Source organism: Nomascus leucogenys, chromosome 12 (genome assembly GCF_006542625.1).
Source record: "Nomascus leucogenys isolate Asia chromosome 12, Asia_NLE_v1, whole genome shotgun sequence".
Classification (NCBI taxonomy): domain Eukaryota; kingdom Metazoa; phylum Chordata; class Mammalia; order Primates; family Hylobatidae; genus Nomascus; species Nomascus leucogenys.
Genome location: NC_044392.1, coordinates 30,119,796 through 30,127,949, shown reverse-complemented (window position 1 = coordinate 30,127,949; position 8,154 = coordinate 30,119,796). Strand labels below are relative to the sequence as shown.

General features: G+C 41.5%; 1 pseudogene; it reads right to left on the bottom strand.

The window, feature by feature from the left end:
- Positions 1 to 5,387: 5,387 nt before the first annotated feature.
- LOC100605945 lies at positions 5,388 to 6,026 on the bottom strand (annotated as a pseudogene).
- Positions 6,027 to 8,154: the final 2,128 nt, after the last annotated feature.

Below are 8,154 nucleotides of genomic sequence, written 5' to 3'. Positions count from 1 at the left end.
TCCCAGAGGCTCTCCTCAGTTCTGCTGTCTGCTGTCAGGCTAATCTTCTCCATGCCCTGCTTTCCCTCTCAGTTGTCTGCTTAAAAAACCCAATAGGGTGGATCCCTATTATTTAGAGAATGGAATCCTAACCCTGGTTCATTGAAAGGCATCTGGCCTCAAAGTCAGAAGACCTAGCTGTGAGTCACAGCTCTGCCACTTGGGTAAGCTGGAGAACCTTAATCTATTTACCCTTTCTGAATCTCATTTTTTTCTGTCTGTGAGAGGGGTCATAATCACCTCACTGTTTACCACATAGGGTTGTTAGAGGGTTCAAATGAGAGAATGAATGCAAAGTCACTACTCCAATCGCTACTTGAGGCACTTATCACCATCACCACCTCCACCCCCACCATGTAATTAGAAGCTTGGAAAGGATAATAAGATTCCCTGCAACAACAGCCTTGACTCCAAACAAGCCCATCTTCCTCATGCTGCTCTTCAGCTTCTCAGTTTCCTCCCGCTGCTGGTGCCTACTTACTCTTCAGAGTTCAACTCAGTCTTTTTTCAATGCATCGAAAGTTATTTTATTTTATTTTTTTTGAGACTGAGTCTTGCTCTGTTGCCAAGGCTGGAGTGCAGTGGCACAATCTCTGCTCACTACAACCTCTGCCTCCCAGGTTCAAGTGATTCTCCTGCCTCAGCCTCCCAAGTAGCTGGGACTATAGGCATGTGCCACCACACCTGGCTAATTTTTGTATTTTTAATAAAGGTGGGTTTTTACCATGTTTGCCAGGCTGGTCTCAAACTCCTGACCTCAGGTGATCTGCCTGCCTTGCCCTCCCAAAGTGCTGGGAGACCCTGGGCATAAGCCACCATGCCTGGCCCAAAGTTGTTTTTTTAATGACTTATTTTTTTCAGTGAAGTCAAAGGCTTCAACACACACTCCATCTTTGTTCTTAAAGACGGTGGCAGACACCTCTCAACTTGCTCTTGAATCATTTTTCATGCATCAGTCTTCTCAACAAGATTGCAAGTTGCAATGAACTTTATATTTTGGGCGATAATTATTTCTTACCATGCATTGCATTGTGCTGTGTACTTTATGTGCATTATGCATTTTAACCTCACTGCAGTCCTGCAAGGCAGATGTTTTTATCTCTAGCTTATTGGTGAGAAAGCTGAGTTTCAGAGATGACAAGAAATTTGCCCAAGGTCACACATCTAGAAAGTTGCGGAGCCAAGATTTGAACAGATGACACCCTGGCTCATGACCTCATGCGCGTCTTCTATGCCACATGCTTTCCTTGCTCCTGCACCTTGGTCAGGTGACTATTACGGATTCCTTAGTCACTGACATTGGCTATGTGTATGTGGCCAATGCCAAAGTGGAGGATATGACCAGAGAAAAATAAATTGAAGGAGAAAAAGAAATAAAAAGTAATATCTATGGGATATTATTTATTTTAGATGGAAAAAACTTAAGGTGTTTATATGCTAGAGGGAAAGGGCCAACAGAGCAAAAGAGGTGCAAGTTATGATGCTAATAATAGCTGACATTTATTAGGCACATCCATGTGCCAGGAGCCATGCTGAGCACTTTACCAGGATTACTTCACTAATGTTTCATAACACTCTTATAAAGTAGGTACTATTATTATCATAATATTTTACAGATGAGAAAGTGATGCTTTATCCAAGCTCACACAACGGGTGGTAATTTAAAAACAGGGGATCTGAACTGCTGTGCCTAGGAATGAAGAGGTAGACGCCTTTCTGGTGTGGAAGCCAGGCTTCTGTGTGACCAGCACCCAGTAAATACAACACCCAAGTGCTTTATTGACATTAATTAAAGATGTTTATAGTATCCTTTCGGGTAAGTCTGCATACATCCCCTTTTTAAAAGTAAGAAAACCAAGATTCAGGGGCTAGTTACTTGCTCCAAGTCTTTTTCATGTTTAACATGAATTATAATATACGTGGGGGTCTGTATCCTGAAAACATTATCAACGTTTATTTCTAACACTTCTCATCTAGTGAATTGGAATGAGAATTCCTAGCTCAGGAAAGCGATGCACTTGGAAGCAGTCACTTGGGATATTTGACTCTTCTAAAGAGGCTTGACTTTACTCTTGTGGATCTGGCAACTGTACCTTTGCTTCCGACAGTGTAACTCTTAGTCCCACTTTAATGATAAAGGCATGGTACCGTTTTACAACACCTCACTGAATAAGACAACTAAATTTTTGTATTTTTTAAAAAAATTATGCACAGAATATATTTTGGTTTAATTATATGCATTTAAAAAATAATCACTCAGTATTATACAATTGAAAATAATGTTGAAAGAGTATAGGAAATGTAATATAAACTAGATGAATGAGAAGCTTGGAGAGAAAAAGCAGATCACAAGTAGAAAGACAGTGAGCATTTTTTAAAAATTAATTTTTTTTTTTAAATTTATAGAGATGGAGTTTCACTCTGTTGCCTAGGCTGATCTCAAATTCCTGGGCTCAAGTGACCTTCCTGCCTCAGCCTCCCAAAGTGCTGGGATTATAGGTGTGAGCCACTGTGCCCAGCCAGTCAGCATGCTATTAATTTTATATTTAGTTGATCAGCAATGTACATGTTGGTTCCCATTTTATAAAGCACGGTCCTCTATATACTTCATTTGCCTTCACAACAGTTGGTATATTAGCTGGAAATGCTTTCATCTACAAGTAACAGAAAACCTGGCTTAAACAGATGGAGGTTGTTTTCCTCATTCAAAAGAGGCCTGGAGGTGGCATTCTGGGACTGGTGCAGGAGGACCAACAGTGTCTTCAAGGATCCAGGCCTCTTAGACCTTCCATGTCACCTCTCTTACCATGTTAGCCACTTACCCTCATGAATGTCACCTCATGGTTGCAGGACAGCTGCTCCAGGTGTTACACTTGTGTTCACGACTGGAAGAAGGAGGAAGGGAAGGAGCAGGCACCAGGGCATCTTTTATTAGAAGGCAAAAGCTTTCCCAACAGACTTTGTTTTTTTAATTTTTTTTTTTTAGAGACAGGGCTTCACTCTGTCACCCAGGCTGGTGTGGAGTGGTGTGATCATAGCTCACTGCAGCCTCGGACTCCTGAGCTCAAGTGATCCTCCCACCTCAGCCTCCTGAGTAGCTGGGACTTTAGAAACATGCCACCATGCCCAGCTAAATTAAAAAAAATTTTTTTTGTAGAGATGGGGTCTTGCTATATTGCCAAGGCTGGTCTCACACTACTGGGCTCACGCAATCCTACTGCCTTGGCTTCCCAAATTCCTGGGATTACAGGCATGAGCCACCACACCTGGCCCTCTCAACAGACCTTTCATTGGCCAGAACTGTGTCACCTGGCCATCCTTACTTTAAAGGAGAATGATAAAGCAATTATTTAGCATTTACAGCCCGTCTGTAGTGGAGGTAGGCAAGAGAGAAGCTCACCAATTTACAGATGAGAAAGCTAGTGTGCTTTCTCATTACTCAGCACAAACCCAAGTCCTAGGATTCCGGCACCTGTGTTATTTCACTATACTACTCAGCCTCTCTAAATTCTGCCACAGGAAAGTATACGTCAAAAAGAGGACAACTCTCAAAAATATATAGTAATGGGGGCTGGGGGCAGTGGTTCATGTGCCTGTAGTTCCAGCTACATGGGAGGCTGAGGCAGGAGGATCGTTTGAGCCCAGGAGTTCAAGTTCGATGCTGCAGTGAGCTATGATCCAGCCACTGCACTCTAACTTGGGTTACAAAGTAAGACCCTGTCTCCGAAAAAAAAAAAAAAAAGTATAGCAATGGGATACATTCTATTAAGAAATGGATCACTTTTTAAATTAATAATTTTATATTAATATATATCTCTATTGTTGTTTAACAAAAATAATGATTCCATTTTTATAGATTAACACCTAAGTTTTAAAGAGATTGATTGAAGCATTATTATTGCAAAACACTGCAGGGAAACCCACAGGTGTTTGTTTGTTTGTTTGAGACAGAGTCTCACTCTGTCGCCTAGGCTGGAGTGCAGTGGTGGGATCATGGCTCATTGCAGCCTCGACATCCCGAGCTCAAGTGATCCTCCCACTTTAGCCTCTCAAGTAGTTGGGACTACAGGTGTGTGCCACCATACCCGGCTGATTTTGTTTTTTAAATTTTTAGTAGGGACAAGGTCTCCCTCTGTTGCCCAAACTGGTCTTGAACTCTTGAGCTCAAGCAATTCTTCCGCCTTTGCTTCCCAAAGTGCTGGGATTACAGATGTGACCCACTGAACCTAGCAACCCACAGTTTTCAACAACAGGGCATTGGTTGAAGAAACTGTAGCATACCCATATCCTATGAAATAAATAGACGTAAAATTTCAGAATAATATTGTTATTTACAATATTTTGTTAAATGAAATAAGTAAATTATAAAACTAGATATACAATGTCACCCTACACTTTTAAATATATATTATCTATATAAAAGCTAGATATAAATACAGCAAAATATTCATAGTGATTATATTTAGGTAATGAGAATATATGATATTTTGGCTTCCATCTTTGTATTTTTTGTAATATAATTTTTAGGAGTCAGGTTTATTGAAGGGTTATTTACGTGTAGTAAAATTCACCCATTTTAGGTGTATGTGTTTTGACCAATATCTACAATAATGTATCCACTACCATAATCAAAATACAGAATATTTCCTTTGCCCCTAAAAGTTCCTTTGTGCCTTTTCGTAGCCAATTCCTTCCCCCTAGTTACCGGCCCTTGGCAACCACTGAGCTTATTTTAGTCTTGACGGTTTTGCCTTTTCTGGAATGTCATATAAATAAAAACATGTATAGAGTGTAGCCTTTTGTTTCTGGCTTATATCAATTGGCATGAGTGCTTTTGAGAGTCAGCCATGTTGTTGCATTTACAAGTAGTTCGTTTCTTTGTATTAATGAGCCGTATTTCACAGCATGGATGTACCATAATATGTTATCCTTTCATCGGTTAGTGGACGGGTTGTCTTCAATTTTGGACTAATTGTATCAGCTTGCTAGTGCTGCTATAACTAAGTACCACAAACTGGGTAGCTTAAACAACAGAAATATACTGTCAACAGTTCTAAAGGCTACAAATCCAAAATCAAGGTTCCAGCAAGGTTTGTTCCTTTTTTTTTTTTTTGTAGAATCTTTTTTATTCAGAAAAAATAAAACAATCCCCCCAAAAAAGTTTTCCAACCACACAGAGGAGGAGTATGGGTAGGGGGAGGTGTCTGGCCATCAGCCCTGTACCGCAGCCCACGTGGTTTTGGCAGCAAAAAGGGGTGTGGGGTAATGGCCCCCAAAATAAAATGGTGTATGGGGAGGGAAGGGGTACAAAGCTGTGGGGAGCGGTGAAGGGCAAGGGACAGACGAGGTCAGTACTGGGAACGCCAAAGGTGGGAGGCCATTTCATCACATTTCTTGTTGATCAAACCACTGTGGACACCTTCTTTGCACATCAGCAGGACTAGCGTCTTGTCAGTCTTGGTGACAGTGACATTGAAGGTGGGGGCTCCACCGGTACTCTTGGTATACAAAGATCTATGCAAAATTCCCCATCCTGCAGCAGTGAGTCCCGGATCACCGAACATTTCTGGCCCCCAAGTGTCAGCCCATTCACAAAAAAACTTGACCTGTCTTTGCCAACCAGGACACCAACCTCAGCTGGCGTGATGTTGGCGAAGGTTTTCCCGGGGACGGCGGCCCAGATGGAGGGCGAGTCCTTGTAGCCCACGATGGCCGCATCCTGACAGGTCCTGTCCGCCATAAGGTTGTCAATGTTGGCGTCCACCCGGCCGTGGCGCTGCTGCTGGGGCCGCGGGCTGGGCTTGGCCTGCCTGGACTGGCGGGCGGTGGGAAGCGGAGAGCTCGGGGCACGCGCTGCCGTCTGGACGGCGGCTCTGCTCGCTGTGCAGTAGCCTTCCTACCACTACCGGTTTGTTCCTTCTGAGGGTCATGAGGGAAGGATCTCTTCCCGTTTTCTCTCTTTGGCTATCTTTATGTTTACATGGCATGCTCCCTGTATCTGTGCCTGTGTTCACATTTCTCCTCTTAAAAAAAACTCCAGTTGCCGGGCACGGTGGCTCACGCCTGTAATCCCAGCACTTTGGGAGGCCGAGGCGGGCGGATTATGAGGTCAGGAGATCGAGACCATCCTGGCTAACACGGTGAAACCCTGTCTCTACTAAAAATACAAAAAATTAGCCGGGCGTGGTGGCAGGCGCCTGTAGTCCCAGCTACTCGGGAGGCTGAGTTAGGAGAATGGCGTGAACCCGGGAGGCAGAGCTTGCAGTGAGCAGAGATCATGCCACTGCACTCCAGCCTGGGGGACAGAGTGAGACTCCATCTCAAAAATAAAAAATAAAAACTAAAAAAAAAAGACTCCAGTCATACTGGATTAAAGGCCAACTCTACTCCAGTATGATTTCATGTTAATTAATTATATCTGTAACCACCCTATTTCCAAATAAGGTCACATTCTGAGGTACTGGGGTTAGGACTTCAACATATTAATTGGGGGACAGGCGGCAATAAAACCCATAACAAATAGTAAAGCTGCTATAAGCATTTGTGTATAAGTCTTTGTATAGTCATTATATTTTCATTTCTCTTGGGTAAATACATAGGAATAGAATTGCTGGATCATATGGTAATTGTACGTTTAACTTTATAAGAAACTGCCAAACTGTTTTCCAGGATGGCTGTAGTATTTCATATTCCTACCAGAGGTGTATAAGAGTTCCTGTTGCTCTACATCCTTGTCAACATTTGGTATTGTCAGGTTTTAAAAAGCTGTAGTCATTCTGACAAGTGTGTGGTAGTATCTCCTTAAGGCTTTAATTTCACATCCCTAAAGACTAATGATGTTATTTATCATCCATATATTTTCACTGACAAAGTGAAACTTTCAACAAAGTGATACTGTACACATCTTTTGCCCATTTTAAAAATTAGATTACTTTTTTTTTAGTGAGTCATGAGACTCACTACATATATATGTCTTATATATATTGTATATTCTGGATACGAGTCCTTTGGCAGACATGTGATTTGTAAATATTTTCACTCAGTCTGTAGCTTGTCTTTTCATTTTCTTTTTTTTCCTTTCTAAGAAAAATAGAGAATCTTTTCATTTTCTTAAGAATGTCTTGAAAAGCAGAAAATTTTCATTTTGATAAAGTCCATTTTATCTTCTTTTAAAATTTTTGTTCATGCTTTTTGTGTCTTATCTAAGAAATTTGCCTAAGTCAACATCACAGAGATTTTTCTCCTGTCTTCTTCTAAACATTTTATGATTTTATGTTTTCACATTTAGACCTATGGTTCATTTTGTGTTAAGTTTTATATGTGGTATGGAGTATTTTTTCTTAAAATTTCAACAATATGACATTTTTGGTTCTGGAAAGATGACATGATGTGATTTATCATCTGTATCTTTCCTTTCATAAAATGTCTGTACACATCTTTTGTATGTGTAGCACCAGATATACTAGATAAAATAAAACAAAAACTACTTTTAATGCAAAGCTTGGTTTATAAGAAAAACAAGGAAATTTCATGTGCAAAAAATGAGAAGGGATCTGAAAGCAGAATGTTGAGTATATGGACCAATACAGGTAGCTGCCTGTATTTTTTCATGCGGGCAAGGATCGGGGTATAAAGTTTCTACTGACCTAAGGACTTGGGGTAAACAACCATGTGAGCACAGGAGAGGAGTCTTAGGTTCGCTTACGGTTGCCGGTTGTGGCTGAGACTCAGTATAAAGTAGGAACCCCTGAGGGGGTACGCATTCAGTGAAAGAGTGGCAGAAGGAAAACAATCATTTACCAACTTAAGAAAATGAAAAGGAAGCTTGAGTCTCTCCTGAGAAGTCTCTTGAAAAACTGAAACTGCCTTGCACCTTGCACAGATTTGAGGATTGAGTTGATAACACCTCAGGGGTCCAGAAACCTCCATTGTTTAAAAGAAATAATCTTTAAAAATTGATACCTGGCCCAGTCATGGTGGCTCATGCCTGTAATCCCAGCCCTTTGGGAGGCCAAGGCGGGTGGATCACCTGAGGTCAGGAGTTCGAGACCAGCCTGGCCAACATGATGAAACCCCATCTCTACTAAAAGTACAAAATTAGCAGGGTGTGGTGGC